Genomic DNA, 17,451 nt, shown 5'->3' on the forward strand with positions numbered 1-17,451 from the left:
TGTGGGTAGGGGGACGATGAGGAGCAGATCATCACAAGGCTTCTGCTGTGCTCACCTGTTCTTTAACCTCCTGGCATCTGCTAAGCCACGACCATTCTTCCTGGGGCTCAGTGGACCTTTTTGCCCCATTGGTACATGAGACTATTGACACCTTATCAATGTGTGGTCCCACTCTGGAAGCCAGTGTTTCTCCCTGCTGACCTCCAGCATCCTTCAAGTGTTTCAGCCTTCCCTCAGGTCATTCATGTCCCTTCTTGGGGGTGGCAGGAAGCTTTAGGATCTCTCCCATGCCATTTAGAGGTTGAGCACAGCTGCCAAGATTGTGCTAGGCCTGTCTGAGCTTAGACCTGTCATCACTGCTCTACGGCTCCTGCACGATAGAGGAGAATCTCACATCTGGTTTGCTTTATGGGCTTTTCTAATCATTACCAGTCACCTCTATCTTGTGATCTCTAAATTTTATAGGGGCCTTCTCATTGGAACCATCCACTCCACACACCTTCTGGAGCTCAGCAGGCCTCCGTGGAGGGCAGTGAGGCACAGGGCTCCCTCTTCAGAATATCACCAGGACCAGCCCTGGGAGCTCTTCCCTCTGCTTGCACAGAAACTTGCTCTTCAAGTGAGTTGTCAGCTTACACCTGGACCAAGCATTTTGCTTGTCTTCCACCTCCTGAAAATGAAGAATTATGAGATCTCCAGTCTCTGGAGCGGAAAAGACCTACATCTGGCAGTCTTAAAGGTGAATTCCTGGGAACACAAGAACAGAAATGCAGTGATGCCCCAAAGGGAGTTAGTATGTCAAATATTACTCTGCCACATGTTTTCCATTTTGATATGGTGTATTTCCAGTGGGTTTCTTTTTCTAGCAGAAGGGGGTTTGCTTCTCTTGCAATATTTTTGTTGTTGATGAGAGCTGTTGTTTTCCCTAGTGTCTACATCATACTCTATTAGTTAGTTGGGTGCTTGAGAAAGCACGTTATTTTGCATATTAGGAAAATTAGTCATTATGATGATGTTCCTGCTTTTATATTATTGAAGGATACATTCAGGAAATAAAGCATACAGTTAATGATTGGTTATTAAATGTGCATATTAAGTTGAATATTTCCACAAACAAAATGTACTATTTCAACTCTCTTATAGTGTGTGATTTAAAATGTGGTAGAAGACTGCCTGGCTGACTTAGGCAGTGGAGCAGGCAACTCTTTACTTCCAGGTGGTGAGTTCAAGCCCCATGTTGAGTGTAGAGATTACTTAGATTAATAAATTTTAAATTACAGTAAAGCAAACAGTAAGAAGGACTGTTAAGTAATCTTTACTTTTTTCCTGTACTGATATTTAATTCACTCTTCAAAAATGCGTATAATTTGGGGATCCCTGGGTGGCGCAGTGGTTTTGCGCCTGCCTTTGGCCCAGGCGTGATCCTGGAGACCCGGGATCGAGTCCCGCGTCGGGCTCCCTGCATGGAGCCTGCTTCTCCCTCTGCCTGTGTCTCTTTCTCTTTCTCTCTCTCTCTCTCTCTCTCTGTGTCTCTCATGAATAAATAAATAAAATATGAAAACATAACAAAAAAACACTGAGTCAGGTGCCCTGCTCAGCGGGGTGTCTGCTTCTCCCTCTCCCTCTGCCTCTCCCCTCACTCATGCTCTTTCTCTTTCTCTCCCCCTCTTTCTATCTCTCTCTCAAAAAATAAATAAAATCTTTATAAAATGCATATAACTTATGTGTTTCTTTTAAAAATTTAGTTTTATTCATACTTAATCAACTTTAGAATTGAGTCTTTTGAAATTTTTTATTTATAATTTTTTAGTTTTATAGGATAAATTGAGGGCCAGAGAATTCATATGATTTGCCCAAGGTCACTCAGAAATCAAGATCTTCTGCCTCCCCAGGCTAAGCCTCTTTTTACTATCCTATGTACTTCTTACACCAGATTTAGAATGTTATTTATGAGGAAATGGTATTTAAGGTATGCCTGAATAATCCTGCAAAAATAGTAGTGTAGTGGGGGGCTTAAAATAGGGACAGAGAATCCAATTTATTAATATGCTTTGCCAGCCACATATTGTTCCACTAACATAAAATTCCTCGGAAATGTAGCTCATAGCCATTCTGAAACATATTCCAGGTCTCTATAAGTTATAAAAGATATGATCAGCATTTAATGGTATTTTTTAAAACACAGAATATAGTAAAACAAAATTGAGTCATTTTTCCCATACATAAAAGTAAACTAGATTGAGCTATTTGATGTTTTCATCCACTTCCAAAAATAATCTGCGATGCAGCTCTGGAGAAAGAGGAGTGGACCATGTATTACAGTATCATTATTTCTGGAAGACTTGTTAGCACATCAGATAATGTGATCCAGGGAACATAAATCGACTTGCAGAAAGAGGGGGGTGGGAACTCTACTTAAATGTATGAAAAGTGGGGATGTTGTAAGAACCAGGGATGAGGATGGACAGTGTCCAAAAGGTTGTTAGTTTTGAGTAACAGTAACATATGTGATAGGAGAGAAAGGATTTCAAATGCTGTTAAGGATGTGTCCTGCCAGGGAAACAAGTTTGAATGCAAGATGCATCTTTTCTAAGCTGGCAAAACACTTTTCCCTCTGCCCAGCAGGTGAAGGAAAATCTTTGTGAAAGATTTTCACAAAGGGAAATTGTATAGGGAATTCTTAACATAGGAGTCTTTTCTGAATCATAAAGAGTTTACTGTATTATCTTAGCACAGTGTTTGTACACAGTTTCATAAATTGTAACCATCATTGTCATGATAGGAATATAGATTTATAAACTCCAAAAAATCAGTAAAAAAAAATCTTTAGAATAAACATGTTAAACAAGGTCACAGGGATATAAATACACAAAAAATCGATTGCATTTCTCTATACAAGTAGCACAAAGCTGAAAAATAAAAAAAGATTCCATTTATAGCAAAGGCAAAAAATTTGATTCTTGGAAATTTTTGCAACTTGAGAATAATACTTTATCAAAACATTTAAATCCTGTGAGGGAAGAAAAAAACATGAAAACAAAAGAGACAAATACAATACTCCTGACTAAAAAGACAACTGAGAGAACTAGTAGGGTTAATAAGCACATAGGGGATTTACAAGGTGTCTAGCACTGTTCTCACTACTTGATACAAGTAGCTCATTACATACATTAACTCAATAACACTGCAAAGTAGACTTTTTTTTGAGATAGAGAGAGAGAGAGAGAGAGAGAGAGAGAGAGAGAGCGCGCAATGCACATACAAACAATGGGAAGGGCAGAGGAAGAGGGAGAAGCAGAAACCCCGATGAGCAGAGATCCCAACAAGGGTCTCAATCCCAGGTCCGGGATCATGATCTGAGCCGAAGGCAGATGCTGAACACACAGAGCCACCTACCCTGGTAGACATTTTTATAATACATATACCAAAAAGGAAACTGAAGTACAGAGAAGTTACTTGAAGTACAGAGAACTGAAGTTCTCTGAAGTACAGAGAACTTACCCAAGGTCACACCCAAACAAGAACATTCTCCTTATTAAAATGGATGCTGAATATTTGGGGAATATAAATAATAGTGAAAGGGAATATAAGGGAAGGGAGAAGAAATGTGTGGGAAATATCAGAAAGGGAGACAGAACGTAAAGACTGCTAACTCTGGGAAACGAACTAGGGGTGGTGGAAGGGGAGGAGGGCGGGGGGTGGGAGTGAATGGGTGACGGGCACTGGGGGTTATTCTGTATGTTGGTAAATTGAACACCAATAAAAAATAAATTAAAAAAGAAAGAAAGAAAAGCCACAGATTGTGGGAAAAAAAAATCTTCACAAAAAATAAATAAATAAATAAATAAATAAATAAATAAATAAATAAATAAAATGGATGCTCACATACATACTCAAAAATACAAAGATATCTCCAGTGAAACAGACAAATATTCAGTTATTTGTTCGTTCTGGTTCTGAGATTGATTATTAGAAAATAGAACTCAACATCAGAGATGAATAGACTTGTTCCAGAAGTTCAATTATAAAGTAAAATGTAACAAAATAAGTACATTGATGCCTTTACATCACAATTAAAACAAGAATTTTATCCTTAACCATCATGGTACATTAACTTCACTCTTTGAAATACTCCCTTAGCTTCAAATGCTTAGCAACAAAATGAATAAAAAAGAAAAATATAAAACTGAAAGAAAATTCAGGTTCTTAAACAAGTAAAACAAAATTTTAGGAGCAACTCAGAGCAGTGAATAAGGATGGAGATAACCACTATATTTGTTCCAGATCTGGAATGAGGTGGTTGCCAAGGAGTCCAGTTTCTCAGAGGGGGAGAGGGACCAAGAGCTTTCATAGACGAGATGCCTATGGGGCTAACAGACTTGAGAGGGGCTCCCATACTCTGAAAGGAGCTAAAGAAAAGGGTTGGAGCCCACCACCTTAATCTGTGAATTTAGACGAGCTGTAGTTCTAAGCAGGTTCAAGGACGGACACAGCCTGGCAGCCAGGAACCGAACCATACCAATCACCGGCTTCAGGAATGGATATGAGCTATCCCCAATATTCCTAAGTTGTGTAACAACTCCGTTTTGGAGGTGGCCATTTTTCTCAAACTGATGCATAAAAAAATACTATTTTTTCCTGGAAATTATAGACTAATTCAAAGACTATCTTTTATATATGGAATAAATAAACATATATTTGCAAGAGCAAAGGGCTGAGAATTGACATTAAATTTTGAAGAACAAAGAAGTGGGGGATATTTCTATCAAACATCAGACTTTAATAAAACTAAAGTTTGGAGAGAGAGTACTACACCAATGAATGAGAAGAAAGAGTCTCAAAGCAATTATATATATGGAAGTCAGATAAATGACAGAAAGAACAAATTAGTGAGGAAAGGAAGTATTCAATGAGTAATTCAAGGACAACTGATTAGGTGTTATATACACCATGAACAAAAATCAATCCTCAAGTGGATTCAAAGTCTAAGTCTGAAAACTAAAAAATGGGACAGTATTTTTATGACTTCAAGGTTTTTAGGGAATACCAAAACCACAAAACATATTTAAGAAAAGATGAAAAAAAGTATTCTAAAATTAAAAACTTTCAAGCATCAAAACACACTATACACTGAAAGTGTAAGCCATAGATTAGTGTAGAATATGTGAAATGCACATAAAGCACAAAGATTCGTACTCAAAACATAAAGATCTTCAAGATAAGAAAAATGACAAAACAATTCAACAGAAAAATAATCAAAGTATGTGAACAGGCAAATGACAGAGGAAGGAAACAGAAAGATGTTCAACTTCACCTGTAATCAGGGAAATGTAAAATTTATAGATAGGTGAAAAAATGTAACTATTTTGCAGAGCAACTGGGTAGTAAGAATCCAACCACGTCACTTCTGAGTGTGTGTGTGAGTGTATGTGTATGTATGTGTATACTTCACCTCTGCGTATATACATAGAATGTATTTGTGTATAAATGTACATATATATTTAGTGAGCAGAAAAAGAGATACAAAAGAATCTTCATTGAGTTATAGATCAGCTTGTAATCTCAAAAAGTTAGAAACTGATATTATCTTCAATCAGAAAAAGATAATTTGGAATAATACATAACCACTAAAATAAATACACTAGGTATATATGTTTCAAAGTGAATGAAGTTTAAACAACATTTTTAACATTAAAAAAGGCAAAATTAAAGTATGACATACACAGAAAATACCACTTAAATAAAATTGTAAAACATGCAAAACATATATATGTTTTATGTCTAGAAATATATGTAGGAACATTATAAAAAGGTACACGATTTTAATAAATACTACCTTTGCAGTGATGGTTAGTTCTAGCGAAGGTAGGAAGGGTTCCGAGTTGAGGAGGGTTACACAGGGCCTTTAGCTGCATCAATTGTATTTCATTTCTCTGCCTTGTGGTGTTTTCAGGGAATATTTTATCTATTTCTTCTATGTGTTTCTGTGTGCTTGATATATGTGAAGCTTTTTTTTGGGAAAAAGCTTGCTTTCTAAGAGATGGAAATAACTGAGACAAATTTATAATGACTAATGCTGAAATCTCATTTAATATTTGGTTAAAGGAAATGAGCATTCAGTAATAGACAACTACAAATGAATCATCACACTGATTAATCCATATCCCTATCATTTGTTAGTAAATATAAGTTTTGGCAACATTAAGAAAACTTTGTATACATATTATCAAATAAATAAAAACTGTGAAATGCCAATTTTTGGATCTGTTGAATCTGAGAATGACATAGATTTTAAACATTACTGGTCACATTTTCAATGGCTTTAGATTTTTCTGGAAAAAAAAAACTATGAAGCTATTGGATGTGATTTGACATAATAATCTTACTCTTTGGAACATTCTCTAGGAAAATAAACAGATTAAAATCTATTTCATTAGGAATATTTCTAGTAATGCTATTTATGATTGCAAAAACAAAAATATAACAGGAAAAACCCAAATGTCTAAGAATAGGAGATGGCTAAGCAAAATAGGTCATATTATAACAGAAGATCACTACAGAGCTATAAAAATGTCAACTGTATGGCTCATGCTGATGCATGAAAACATGAAATAAAATTAATTTTATAAAGCAGAGCTATAAACATGTCAACTGTGAAAACCATGCTGACACATGGAAATATGAATTAAAGTTAATTTGAAAGAGCAGAATACACCATTTCCTGATTTCATGATTCCCACTATGAAGAAAAAGCAACAATAACTGGCAAAAATAAGAAGACAGTTTTAGGGCAGCCCTGGTGGCGCAGCGGTTTAGCACCGCCTGCAGCCCGGGGTGTGATCCTAGGGACCTGGGATCGAGTCCCACATCGGGCTCCCTGCATGGGGCCTGCTTCTCCCTCTGCCTGTGTCTCTGCCTCTCTCTCTCTCTGTCTCTATGAATAAATAAATAAAATCTTAAAAAAAAAAAGGAAGAGAGTTTTAAAGGGAATAAGTACATTAAGTTGTGTTTATTGGATTATTATTCTTTCCTTTAAAGTTGCCTAGGTGACTTGTATTCATTAATGAAACAAGACCTCAGGTAGTCTATCATAAGCATTAATGATTTTATATATAAACATATGATTTCACTCATACCTGTGATGCTGTGTTATAATTAGAAAGTACTCTTCCTTCTCTCTTTTGATAGTGTTCATCCTCTAGGCAGGGAACCACATGATATACTAGGGAAGAACATTCTTCTCAATAGATATGCTTCAGTTTGAATCATGCTAAATTTTTACCTTGGTAATGGTTGTTGATTAGTTTCTTATTTTGTAAAGGACATAGCTGTTGCACAAGATGTTAAATCTATTCATGTAATATTGACTAGTTTATAAAAATCATGTCACCATGAGCTACAACCCTTTATTTCATGCACAATTCTATACTTCATTCTGTGCCATACCTAAGGTTAATCTTCTACCTGGATCTGTATGGGTCAAAGGAACAAATAACCTCCAAACACTGTAGCTTAGTCCCCCTGTCAAAAATCTTTTTATTACGAATGAATGCATGAATGACCTTATGGAGGAGGGAAAATTCTAACAGAAAGATAAATTCGAAAAATAAAATTGGCTCTCTGGGTTAGAGAAGATATGAATTTTTTTCTAGAAGAATAAAACTATTTTTTAAGTCTTTTATCTTAAAAATCCAGGCACTTTAACCTCTACTCCATCATATATTCATGTTATTTTAATGTTTTAATTCATCAGCTAAATAATAGGATTCTACCTCTTGCCAAACTTAGAGAAAGATCGATGTTCCAGGAAGATGCCCATGGGTTTGTGTATCTTCAGCACATCGTTGCCCACTCTTGGGGAGGAAGCAAAGCCCCATTGGTGAAGTGGGACTCAAGAGTACACCCTGAGCAGGAGAATTTGAGTAATAGCATTAAAGTTATCAAAGGTGGGAAAAGAGCTCATATTTGCTTTGCTTATAGATTGTTTTTGCATTTAAACTTTATTTATGTATTTATGTATGTATTTATTTTTAAACTTTTTGTTAATTGAAATGTAGTTGACACACACATTTAAACATTTTTTATTTCAAAAAGAAAATGAGATCAGTAAATCTTTTCCAAGGTAAATGATGTCCATACCTATTATTAGAAAAGGGTTTGTATACAGTTTAATAAATCATTTTCTAAGCATTAGACTTATAGTTGGAGAAAAATAATAGATGGTATTAACTTTTGCTTCATCAAATCTTTCTTTGTTGATCTACAAATAAACGCAACTGAATATTTTGCTATCAGGTATCTGGTTATTTAAGACAGGATGTTCTCAAGGTCGAGTTGATTAGTGAGGGTAGGCAGAAAAAGATAAATCTGAAGATAATATTGAAAACACATACGAAATATTGCATAGGTCTCTTGGGATGAAATTGTAGATGCAGCACCTCTCATATCATCCTTGTCATCCTCAGGTATGTAATGAGCAGTTGGTAATCATCTCTTCTGGCAATTGCTTGAATGTGCCCACCTTGAAAGCCACTCTATTCATGTAAAACAGGCATGAAATCCTGGAATCTCCAACACAGATAGGCTTAATAAAGTTCATCCAGGTCAAGCCCGTATTGATGAATGAATTTCCTCCACAGTACATTCCTGATGAGCATTCACTAGGCTTGCCCTGGAATGGGATACAGTGGCTTCAGTTCCAGAAACTACTTTTTGAGCGTATAACATGTGCAAAGAACTGTGCAAAGTCCTGAAAGGGTTATGAAGTCAAATTAGAAATGGAGACTTGAAAAAAAAAAAAAAAGGAAACTAGAAGAAGTTACTGGGTTCCTCTTTGAGATACTTTCTCATCCTGACCCAAACAAGGCCACTAAAACAAATTAAAATGACAAGGCATTGGGTGCCTGGGTGGCTCAGTGGTTGCGTGTCTGCTTTTGGCTCAGGTCATGTTCCCGGGGTCAGGGATCAAGTCCCACATTGGGCTCCCTGCAGTCCCTCCCTCTGCCAATGTCTCTGCCTCTCTCTCTGTCTCTCATGAATAAATAAATAAAATCTTAAAAAAAAAAAGACAAGGCAGTAATTGCCATCGTCTAGAAATATACAAACACAGAAACACAGTGGACTGCAGAGGCTAGCCCATCAGAGATGAATGCAGGTCCATTCCTGCCACAAAAGCATTTCATGCATGATGGAGGACTGGAGCCAGACTCAGTAGCTAAAATTTGGGGTGGCATGCTCTCGCTTGGCCCCAAAGGAGCCAGAAAGTAGATACTTCTGCAGCCTTCTTGCAGTGCAGCCAGAAAGGGGAAGGTTTAGGACCTAGGCCAAGTTTCTTACTGTCTAGACCTTTGATATCACTGTAGAATGGAAGTCCAGCACTGCCGGACAAGACCCGAATTTGGACAAGAAGGTGAGGACCAGGTGGAGGCAAAAAACAGAGGGCAGTGGAGAGAGGAAGAGGAGAGAACAGATCAGAAGACATTTCAAAGACTCCGAGGATAATTGACACTGAGGAAAACAGTCAACAAACTAACATTGGAAGATGAATTTACCAGCAATAAAGTACAGATGGGAAAACAACATCAAAATAATTTTTAAAAATGATTTATTTATTTAGTCATGATAGACATAGAGAGAGAGAGAGAGAGAGAGAAAGAGAGAGGAAGAAGCAGGCTCCATGCCGGGAACCTGACTCGGGACTTGATCCTGGGTCTCCAGGATCGCGCCCTGGGCCAAAGGCAGGCGCTAAACCGCTGAGCCACCCAGGGATCCCCACATCAAAATAATTTTAAAGTAAGTATGGCTAAGATCCCCTCCAGAAATAAAGGAATAAAATATATGAAAGAAGTCATTATGAAAAGGAAAAACAGTGACCATCCATGATGTTCTTTGGCAGATGAATGGGTAAAGAAGATGTAATATATATATATATATATATATATATATATATATATATATATATATACACACACAATGGAATACTACTCAGCCATCAGAAGAGCTGAATACCCATAATTTGCTTCGATGTTGATGGAACTGGAGGGTATTATGCTGAGTAAAATTAGTAAATTGGAGAAGGACAATCATCATATGATTTCACTCATACGTGGAATATAAGAAATAGTGAAAGGGATTATAAGGGAAAGGAGGGGAACTAAGTGGGAAAAATTAGAGAGGGAGACAAACCATGAGAGACTCCTAACTTTGGGAAACAAACAAAGGGTTGCGGAAGGGGAGGTGGGTGGGTGGATGGGATAACTGGGTGACAGGCACTAAGGAAGGCACTTGATGGGATGAGCACTGGGTGTTATACTATATGTTGGCAAATTGAATTTAAATTAAAAAATGTAAAAAAAAAAGGAAAAAAGAAATTGAATGGACATCTGATAATATCCAAACTTGTTCATGTAAACAAACACAAACAAACAAACAAAAAACACTTAGTAACAAGAGATAGTGGAACTTCTTTAAACTGAAAAAGGATCTCTACAAGAGCCTCCAGTAAGCACAGTAACTTTAGAAGCATCCCCATTAGAGTCAGGAGCAAAATAAGGCTGCCCTGTCCCCTACAGGTTCAATAAGTACTTGAGGCCCTAACTAATACAGTATGATTTAAAAATATTTAAGAAAAAAATCATCTTTTATAACTCAGAGTAAGGAAGGATTTCTTTAAAAGACACAAAACTCAAAAATCATAAGGATAATAGCTTATCGTAAAGGGATATGCACCAAATTCATCATAATAGTTGTTGCTTCTGCAAAAGCCGGCAGCAAGAGGTGAAGGAAGGGATGATAGAGGAATTCAACTTTATATACTATATCTCACTTCTTTAAACACATCAGGTATAAAGTGTGAACTGATATTCCTTCTGACTGGTGGATGCCTGGGTGTTAATTGCATTACCTCCTGCAATTTCTGAAAAAAACATTTATCAAAAAGAAAATTAAAAGTAAAATCCCACAGATAATTAAATGTAAACACTAATTTAAAAGAGATGGCTCCTCTTCTTCAGGAAACCATAGTTATTAGGGTTATGTATAAACTAATAAGTAATTATGATTAAAACTAAAGTGATATAAATGCAATAAGATGTGTAAACAAAATGCTATGGGTATGTAGGAGTAAGAAAAAAGTGAAGCAATACAATTGATAAATGCTTCATGGGCGAGATTTCATGAAGTGTTGAATCCTCAAAGGTACATTGTATTTTAATATTCAGAAAAGCCTTGATAGAAGAGTACTCCCGCATAAGGCTTTGTGGGCAAATTGACAAAACTTGCAGCCATTCTGAGAACAGAGGGTATCTTGTTGTCAGCAATGGAGTGGGAGATGGAGATGGGCGTGCTGTGTGGATTAAACATGGTGGACTTGAAGCAGTTAGGGTAACGTCTGGACTTGGAACTGTAGGCCAAGGATAGCCATGAAGGCTTTTTGAAGTTTCTGAGAGGGACAGCATTTGGGGCATCTGCCCAACCTGTACAACGCTTATGTCAGGTATGTGCATCTATAACATTTTGAATATGTAATCTGCCCACTTAGAGGTAAAAAGTAGACATATGAGTCAAGCTGGGGCAATTTGTCTTTCTCTCTCAGGAATGAGGAACTAGAATCCAGCAACATGGATCAGTCTGTGAGGTGCTGAACTGGAAGTGATGTGAAGTTGGACTTGGGGTGGCTGGGTTTGGCCATGGGTACCTGCTGAGACAGAGAAAAGGCACTTCACACTCAAAGAGCAGAAAAGACTTGAGAGACGAGAAGACCTAGAGTGGTAAGTCCCAGTGCCTGGAGAGATCAGGCTGTGCTTCCAAACTTTGATTCTGGAAATACCTCTGATTCTACCTGGTAAAGTTGCCTTTTTCCTTTTCCTTTTCCTTTCCTTTCCTTTCCTTTCCTTTCCTTTCCTTTCCTTTCCTTTCCTTTCCTTTCCTTTCCTTTCCTTTCCTTTCCTTTCCTTTCCTTTCCTTTCCTTTCCTTTCCTTTTTTCTTTTCTTTTTTTTCTAGATTTTATGTATTCATGAGAGACACATGCACACACACAGAGAGAGAGAGAGAGAGAAAGAGAGAGAGAGAGAGGCAGAGACACAGGCAGAGGGAGAAGCAGGCTCCATGCAGGGTGCCTGACGCGGGACTCGATCCCCGGTCTCCAGGATCACGCCCTGGGCTGAAGGCGGCGCCAAACCGCTGATCCACCCGGGCTGCCCTAGTTGCCTTTTTTCTAAGTGACTTCCAAGAGGTTTTGTCCCTGACCAAGGCCAAAGGAGGTGAGTAGACTCAGTGTCCTCAGAAGTACAGAGGAGTCCAGCAGGTAAATAACCAGATGATGAAATGAATTGGAACAATTATAGGGCCATTTATGACCTATAAGAGAACTGTTTCACTAGATTTCTGGAGCAGACATCAGGCTTTAAGGAGTAAAGTATAAGCTATACATAGATTTTTATAGGACTTTGGTAACTAAGGGGAGAGGGAGATAGCACTGCCTATGAGGGAAACAAAGTCAAAGGAAGGCTTCTTTTGCTATCCCTCAAGAGGAAACACTTGAGCCTCTGTGTAAACTGAGGGGGGAGAATTAATAAGGAGGGCAGAATGGCTGAATAAGGAAGAACTTTGTTGGAGAGTGATGATTCTATACACTGACCCACATTTGTGCAAAACATAAATAGCTGCATTTGTGACTATGACTTTGTCCCTGAAATCAGCAATGTTGAACTTAACACAACACTCAAGCTTTTAGGGGAGCAGAACACTTAGGTAGTTGCTGAATTTGCCCCACAAGAAAAAAATTACATTAGTACTATAGTAAATAAATCCTTTGTATCACATAGCTATTGTTGCATAAAGAAGCAGCCCAACATTTGGAGATTTATTTATCATTTCTCATGAATGTGTAGGTTGGCTGGATGGTTCTGCTGATCTTGGTTCAGCTGGTCTTGTTGGGATCACTCATTTATGCTGTTGTGGTCAGCTGGTGGGTTGGCTGAGCTTTATGTGCCCTTTCACACATCTATGGCCTCAAATGGAACAATGGGGCTCTGTGTCATTCCCCAGCAGAAGCACTTAATTCTCAGGGTGATCACAGACACAGCAAGACAGAAATAAGAGCACCCAGAGCTCTTGAGGTCTGAGCTTGGAACTGGGACACTGTCACTTCATCATCTCCTATTGGCCAAAGTAAGTCACAAGGCTTTCCTGATTGAAGCAATGGGAAATTGCTTCCACCTCACAATGGAAACAAATACAAAGTTACTTTGTAAGGGGTATGGATAAAGGCAGGCCACTACAGATCTTCCTGGACTTGTGATGGAGTTACATTCTGATAAACCCATTGTAAGTTGAAAATATTATAAGTAGAAAGTGCACTGAATATACCTAACCTACCAAACATCATAGCTCAGCCTAGACTACCTTACTCGTGTTTAGAACATTTACATGAGTCTACAGTTGAGTAGAATCATCAAACACAATGCCTACTTTATAATCAAATATCGACTATCTCATATTTATTGAATACTGTACTAAAAATGAAAAACAATGGTTGTATGGATACAGAGTGGTTGTCAGCATATTGGTTGTTTACCATTATGATGGCATGGCCACCTGGGGGCTGCAGCTGCTGCCCAGAATCACAAGAGAGGATCTTTCAGTAAATCACCAGCCTGGGGAAAGATCAAAATTCCAAATTTTAAGTATGGTTTCTACCAGATGAGTATCGCATTTGCACCATTGTAAAGTTGAAAAATCCTGCGTCAAACCAAAGTCATGGGCTATCTGTGATTGAAGGCATTAATTTAATTAATCCACCACACTCACAAAAAGATGTTTTTTTCTTGTTTAGATGGAGTAGGGAAGTATCTGAAGGTCAATGAGGGTTTTTTTTCAAGGCTGTCATAAATAGCTGAGAGGTTTAGCATTAAAATAAAACACTTAAAATTACTTAGGAACAACTTTCTTATTCTTTTTTTTAATTTTTTTTTAATTTTTATTTATTTATGATAGTCACAGAGAGAGAGAGAGAGGCAGAGACACAGGCAGAGGGAGAAGCAGGCTCCATGCACCGGGAGCCTGATGTGGGATTCGATCCCGGGTCTCCAGGATCGCGCCCTGGGCCAAAGGCAGGCGCCAAACCGCTGCGCCACCCAGGGATCCCCAACTTTCTTATTCTTATATTTTATGTTGTTGTCTCAACTAGATGAAGTTGGTGAACTTTGTTCCATTCAGGGATATAGATAGATAATCCTATTTTCTGGGTAATATTAATAGCTCAGTAATATACAGTAATCAACTGTCTTCAATCCAGAAACAAATAAATGATATTTAGGTTCAAGGTATTTACTTGGTAACTAAAAGCCTAAAGAAACATGCAACTTCTTTTCCTTTGAGGATGAATAAAGCCTTTTTACTTTTTCAAGCAAATGTCACTTTAGTAGTTTTAGGTTGATTCATGTTTGCAGGATTGGAAATGAATTTTGTAAGAATTTGTATTGGAGATATTATAATGAAAAAGAACACATGCATAATCAGTCCAGAAAAAGTAGGCTGTATATTTTTAATGGAATATTAGATATTAAGATAATGTATTAAACAAAAAGCCTGACTTTTAAATTTTGGTTAAATGTTTCATAAAATAGGGAAATTAAATCTAAAATGGAAATAATTCAAAAACATTTTTATTTAGACTGTTAGTATGGAAGGGATCATATAGGTACTTTTGAGATTGGGTCAAGAGAAAGTTAAGAAAAAGTCATCCTTTGAGAAGGCTGAAAAGAAAAGAATAAATGAACATATTATTCTGTAGCAGCAGCCCTCACAGAAGATGGTTTGTAAATATATTGCTGATGGGGTTTTTTAAAGCATCCAAATCCAGTCAAAGTGACCAGGGAATGTCCCAAGGATATCCCAAGAAATGCAAAAGGAAACTAGACCTCAGTGAGTAGCACTGTATCCAGGACATAGCCTTTGGGCATCTTGGCCGAAGACCTCCTTTTATGAGAATGGTTTTATCAGACAGTTGTCATGTGTTGACACTACGCACCAAGAGGAGATAGCTATACTTGTTCTGATTTCATGGCCACTAGGAAATATTTTAAAATAATTTGCCTACTTTTGTAGACTATAGTGATAGGAATGTGCTAACCCCAAAACATAAATCTCTTTGGCGTTTATACCTCACTTTAGTTGGTATTCTTGCTTTTAGCTGGTTGCCTTAGCCTGACTACTTCTGAGAGCATTAACGGACTCAGGTTTCCAGACCTACAAAACTAAGAACTAGACCTAGACCCTAAACTTGGTGATTTTGAAAGTAAGCGCTACATGCCATGAGACATAGCCTCTGTAGCTAGCTGGTTTCTTCCGTGATGGATCAATGTCAGAGGTAGGAATAACAACCGTCTTTCCTGACACCTGGCATACGTTCTATATATTATACCACCGGTTATTTCTTAGAGAATGCATGTCTAGCTACAGTTATTTGGGGCATATATCTTTTCAAGAAAGTACGAATTGCCTACTCTGAATTTTCCATTTTTCTTTTTCTAGAGCTCTCACCTTGGAGATGGTATGGTTGTGTCATCAATATCTTTGAAAATGAGATTAAAGGGATTGCTTGCTTACCTTCTGCAGTTTTCATGCCTTTCTCTGAATCCCATTAGTCCATTCAGTTTGGTTGTAGTGGAAATTGAAGTTTGCCTATTGATGTAAGGGTCCTTATCTCGTTCAGTTTCTACAGACTTTAAATACCAGAAATATTGTGTATAAGTTGGATTTTTAAAAGTTCAAGGGAGTATATCCAGAAATGGTGTTTTTATGCTATTTTATGATAGCTTGGTTCTCCTCCCCAAAAATACAAGTGTGAAAATAGATTTCTATATAAATTTTAAGTCATTAATTCAAAATTGTATAATGTGCGTATTATCTTATTTATGAAGCTTTTTGGTAGCATTTAAAGTTAGCTTTAATTTTTCAATATTATTTACACTTTTGTCTGAACTAGTATTTATACTCAAACAGAACTCTATGCAATTATTTATGTCTCAACTCCTTAAGAAAGTTTAAAATTGGACAATCGATTTAGGATAATATCACTGTCACAGAGAAAATATAGTGTGGCATGAGTAAAATTATTAACAATAGCATTAATATGAAAATAAACTTGAGGATAATAATTATTGATGACAAATGGTGACCAACAAAATGATTTTAGCTGCAATAGACAATTTGTGGTGTAAGCATAGAATGCTGTTAAGATAACATCTCTTCAATTACACTGAAGTGTATAAAGGCATTTACTCTGTTTAACTCCCAAATGGTCCTAAGTATATGCTAGGAAACAATCATGAATTTTAAAAACACTTCTGTGTCAATGGGCAATCCTGCTATTGACCAAATAATACAGCAATGTAATTTAAGTCTACTTAAAAAGTAACCTATATACATATAAAAATAACATATATACAACATAGAAAAATAAAATAAATGCCCCCATTAGAAAAAAGTGGATAAATTTACCAAATTTTAAAATGGAGTGTTCCTTAAATAAAGTCAATCATTATCTCAGCAAATGAGGAGGTTTCATTTCCACCCATGAGTTAGACATTATAGAACTGCCATGACTCTGTTATGTTTTGATGACATGTTTAAAGAGGCTCTTTTCTGTGTTTAACAGGCCACTAGTGACTCCTTTCTTTCTTTCTTTTTTTATTTAGTTTTTTTAAATTTTATTTATGATAGTCACACAGAGAGAGAGAGGGGAGAGGGGCAGAGACACAGGCAGAGAGAGAAGCAGGCTCCATGCACCGGGAGCCCGATGTGGGATTCGATCCCAGGTCTCCATGATTGTACCCTGGGCCAAAGGCAGGCGCTAAACCGCTGCACCACCCAGGGATCCCTAGTGACTCCTTTCTAACAATAAGCCATCCTTACCTCTCTGGTCAACATTAACTTTGCCATTTAGTTTGCTAGATTCAACTGAATGATAAGTAAAAAGATGCCTAGTAATCATCAGTGTTCCAAAATCCATTGTTCACAATGGACCCTTGGTAACACTGCAATACTCAACAATGTGGCTATTTCATTTTAATCTGCAGCTGTTCAAATAAAAGAGATTTACTACAACAGCTTTTCAAAAATTCTGTAATAAGTGTACCAATGCTTACACTGCTTATATTTCCATATAATTTGAATAACAGTATCGTTTAAAACAGATGTCAGCTTCTTTGAATGTAATCATATGTTGTTGTCAGCAGTACGCACCCTTAGATTTACATTTAAGTAACCCAGGATGGGGTTTTCTGCCTGTGTCACCTGTTTCATTGGTGCATTTTTTTTTTACCTTATTTAAACCTTGCCCATGAAAACAGTGTTTCTCTTTTCATCCAAGCAAGCCAAATATATTCAATAAACACATTATAATAATGTTTCCCCAAAAACCTGAAGACAAGGTGATGTAAATTCAC

The 17,451-nt window shown here is 37.2% G+C and overlaps 1 protein-coding gene and 1 long non-coding RNA gene across 11 annotated transcripts in view; one reads left to right on the forward strand and one right to left on the reverse strand.

The window, feature by feature from the left end:
- L3MBTL4 (L3MBTL histone methyl-lysine binding protein 4) overlaps nt 1-17,451 on the forward strand; it is a 492,268-nt gene that overhangs the window by 11,398 nt on the left and 463,419 nt on the right. For 7 of the 10 annotated variants that reach the window (XM_072828786.1, XM_072828800.1, XM_072828792.1 and 4 more), the window contains exons 2-5: nt 466-739; nt 1,144-1,219; nt 7,789-7,946; nt 11,594-11,768. The gene's annotated coding sequence lies outside the window, so the exon portion shown is untranslated. Of the gene's footprint in view, nt 1-20; nt 238-465; nt 740-1,143; nt 1,220-7,788; nt 7,947-11,593; nt 11,769-17,451 lie in introns of those variants that run through there. The other 3 variants (XM_072828787.1, XM_072828790.1, XM_072828789.1) reach the window with 3 other exon arrangements.
- Nucleotides 8,058-17,011, reverse strand: LOC140634980 (uncharacterized). Its single transcript, XR_012032309.1, has 3 exons — nt 16,919-17,011; nt 15,611-15,726; nt 8,058-8,671 (listed from the first exon to the last, which is right to left on the reverse strand). It is a non-coding gene; the product is annotated as an uncharacterized lncRNA (long non-coding RNA).

Source organism: Canis lupus, chromosome 6 (assembly GCF_048164855.1).
Source record: "Canis lupus baileyi chromosome 6, mCanLup2.hap1, whole genome shotgun sequence".
Classification (NCBI taxonomy): Eukaryota; Metazoa; Chordata; class Mammalia; order Carnivora; family Canidae; genus Canis; species Canis lupus.